A 4,341-nucleotide genomic window follows, 5' to 3' on the forward strand; every position below is an offset into this window, starting at 1 on the left:
GGAATCTATTTTTGGTCCACAGCTTATCTCACTCCACACACTCTCCATGGTGGTCTCATCACTCTGAGTAGCACTTTCTATCGACACCACTCAAAATATTAGTTCCTCTTAAAAGGAACTCATCTATTCAACTGCCTGCTGAACATTTTCACCTGATGTCCCATGAGCATATTAAACTCAGCTTGTCAAAATGGAGCCTAATTTGTCTGTTAAAACAGTGAACTGAACACATTTGTTTCTGCTCCTTCATGAAACCCTGTTAAAGTGAAAAAGATACTTTTAAAGGTAGAAATCCCATGCCCGCCCAAATAGAAACAACAAAAGCAAATACAGCACATCAGACTTTGCTGTTGTCAGATGGAGTGTGGGACTAACGTGTACACGGTGTACATGTGTGTGCGTGCATGTGTGCTCAGCCGTGTCCGACTCTTTGTGACCCCATGGACTGTAGCCCACCAGGCTTCTGTGGCCAGGCGATTTTTCAGGCAAGAATACTGGAGTGCGTTGCCATTTCCTCCTCCAAGGGATCTTCCCAACCCAGGGATCAAACTCATGTCCCCTGTATCTCCTGCAATGCACACAGATTCTTTACTACTGACCCACTGGGGAAGCCCTCACACATGCACATTGCTAAATTTAAGACAGATAAACAAGAACCTGTTGTATAGCACAGGGAACTCTGCTTCCTAAATATCCTAAATGGGAAAAGAATTACATAAAACTGAACCACTCTGCTGTACACCTGAAACGGACACAATACTGTTAATCAACTGTGCTCCAATATAAAATAAAAAATTTTTAAAGTGAACAAATCATTTGCCGATAATGAAACCAGAATACAAACGAGAAACAAACTAATTAATTCACATTACAAACACAGAAAGGTTCAAAAATAGTACTGGATACAAAGAGGGTAACAGTGAGGCGTGCGGCTGAAAACAGAATTGATGAAACTGGGTGCAGCTGAAAACAGAAGAACTGAGGAAACTCTGTAACTGCAGGTAGAGCTTCAGATACCCTTCCCCACTCCATCAGGGGAGAGAAGAGAGTCTATAGAAAAGTTATTCTTTGGGAAATTAAACTAGAGAAATTCTTGTATTGGGAATATGAAACAGAAAAAGTTGGGAATGAGGCACTCAACTGAAAACTAAGAGAAACTCTACCTACTGATATACCCCAAACATGCCCCTTAACACTCAGCTCTAAGAAAACTGTCTCTGAAGCTCTCCATGTCTCCATCTTTCACCCTGTGCAGGAGACTGAAGGATTCTTCTCTGGAATAAGTGAAGCATCTTAGAGAAAGGACCTATATATATGGACACGTGAGGTCCTCCAATGAAAATTCCTGGACCCACCAATCAATTTCAGGGACTTTCTGAAAAATCCCTTCAACACAATGGGGCTTCCAACCATGAGCTCAATTTCTCATACTTAATATAAACCAGACTGCAAAGAGCCACTGGACATTGGAAGAAAGCCTTTAATTTGAAAAGGAAAGAAAGAAACTATTTGAAGAAAAAAAACTCAGGAAAAAACTGTAATGCATAGAACTGAATAGCTCTTCAAAAACAAAAAATATCTTTCAGGAGGTAAGAAAAAACATTGCATTCATTAAATAATAGAATGTTATATGAAGAAGGAACAAACAGCAAGAATGTGCTCCTGAAAATTAAAACTAGGTCATAGCAATTTTAAAATTTTGATAAAAGAGTGGAACAGTAAAGTCAAAGAAATCTTGTGAAGGCCAATCTCTGACTAAGGGAAGCACTGGAAAGAGAAGGCAGGTAAAATTCAGGGTATGAAATTATTAAAGGAATAATACAGAGGTATAGACATAATTTCCAGATTTAAAAGAATCATCAGGTTCTTGGATCAAGGAACAAAAAGACATAGAACAAATTTCGAAAATAAAGAGACTACAGCAAACTTGAGAGAAAAAAGAGAGACAGAGGAAAAGACAGAGATAGTATATAAAAAGAATCAAGAACAAAAATGGCACTGGACTAAACAGCAGCCATGGCAGCTAAAAGACACTGTAGAAAAAAATGCCTTTAAAATGCTTAGAGGAAAATTATTTTCAAACTAGAATTATATACTCAGCCAAACTATCAAACAAAAATGATTATAAATTAAAGAAACATTCAAGTACACATAAAGCCTCACAAACTTGACTCATATATCACTTGTCAAAAAGCTACCAACATATATGTTCCACCAACACGAGAAAGTGGAACCGGAAGGGGAGAAACATGGGATCCCGCGAACAGGGGAACTAACAAAGGCGCGCTCCCAAGATGACGGCTGTATGCCTGAAGGAAAACCAATGCAGACTGAAGCAGTGACACAGAAGAATCCAGGGAAGACCCTTCAGAAAAAAATAAAAGTCAGTAGATATTGATATGGTTCCACCCCTGGGTCGGGAAGATCCCCTAGCGAAGGAAATGGCAACCCACTCTATTATTCTTGCCTGGAGAGTCCCATGGCGAGAGAATCTGGTGGGCTCCAGACCGTGGATTCTCAAAAGAGTTGGACAGGACTGAATGACTGACATTTTCTCTCTCTCTCTCTCTCTCTCTCTCTCTCTCACACACACACACACACACACACATATAAACATATATATATGACTGACTACTTCATGAGTTTTGTGAAAAATCATATCTAAGGATACTAGAGTTCTCTCAGTGAACAGAAGTTCTGATAGTGGCATAGAAAACTAAACAATCTGAAAACAGGCAATTATTAACTCAATGAAGAATATAAAATCATACAAGAAAGGCATTGCAACCAGTGTACACTCCTTAGCTCAGTAGTGAGCAATACTTATACAATCAGTATAGTAAACAGAAGATATGGATTATAGCAACAACAAAAAATTCTGTAACGCTTTGAACAGGGCAGAGGGTAGGAAAGCTGGGCTATAATGTATGTTAGAATGCTCAATTCTGACTTTGCTTAGTAGGAATTAATAGAAAATACCTCAGACTGATAAAAAGTGTAACTCTAAAACCAATACATCGAGAAACAGACTAAGCACATTATTTAGAAATGTGAAGTTAAAGACTAGAAGAAACATATTGGTCAATCTAGAAGAAATGGATTGATTCCTAGAAACATACAATCTTCCAAGACTGAGTCAGGAAGAAAGAGAAAGTCTGGACAGACCAATCACTAGTGATGACATTGACCAGTAATCAAAATAAAAGAGTATGGAAGGAGACCTCAGAGATAAGGGAAGGTTGGGGAGTGGTCAGATAGGGGACTAAAATTGTCTGTTATGAAAATTTTTAATAAGACTTGGATTTTTAACTTATGTAGGTGAATTATGCTGACAAACATCAAAATCAGAAAAAAGAAGAACAAATATTAGGGCGGAAATAAATGAAATAGAGACTTAGAAAAGATCGCTGAAACTAGGAGCTGGATTTTTGAAAAGATAAATAAAATTGACAGACTTTTAGCCTGACTCATCAAAAAAAAAAAAGAAAAGAGAGACAAAGAGAGATAGGGGGTCCAAATAAGTAACATTTAAAATGAGAGAGGAAGACATTACTGTCAATATCACAGAAATAAAAATAATCATAAGAGAACACTCTGGAAAATTATATACCAACATATTGGTCAATCTAGAAGAAATGGATTGATTCCTAGAAACATACAATCTTCCAAGACTGAGTCAGGAAGAAAGAAAAAATCTGGACAGACCAATTACTAGTGATGACATTGACCAGTAATCAAAAGCCTCCCAATAAACAAAGGTCCAGGACAGATGACTTCACAGGGGAATTCTAACAAACATTTATAGAAGACTTTATACCTATCCTTCTCAAACTATTCCAAAAAGTTGAAGTTCAGTTCAGTTCAGTTCAGTCACTCAGTCATGTCAGACTCTTTGCTACCCCATCAACCACAGCATGCCAGGCCTCCCTGTCCATCACCAACTCCTGGAGTTCACTCAAATCCACGTCCATTGAGACAGTGATGCCATCCAACCATCTCATCCTCTGGCATCCCCTTCTCCTGCCCTCAATCTTTCCCAGCATCAGGGTCTTTTTAAATGAGTCAGCTCTTCACATCAGGTGAAGAGGAGAGAATATTTCCAAACTCATTCTATGAGGCTAGCATTACCCTGACACCAAAACCACTCTGTCAAAGGTACATCCTTAGGCAAATCAATTCACTTCTCTCTCTAGACTTCACTTCCTTCATTTGCAAATTATGGGGATTAGATGTACTATCTAATTCCCAACATGCCCTCCTGTCTAGGAATTTCTAGGATTCTAAAAAGTAGCCAAGCATAGGGATAAAACTGCTGCAGGTTCTGAGTCACAGTGATGATTC

This window comes from Capra hircus, chromosome 4, assembly GCF_001704415.2.
Source record: "Capra hircus breed San Clemente chromosome 4, ASM170441v1, whole genome shotgun sequence".
In the NCBI taxonomy this organism is placed as follows: domain Eukaryota; kingdom Metazoa; phylum Chordata; class Mammalia; order Artiodactyla; family Bovidae; genus Capra; species Capra hircus.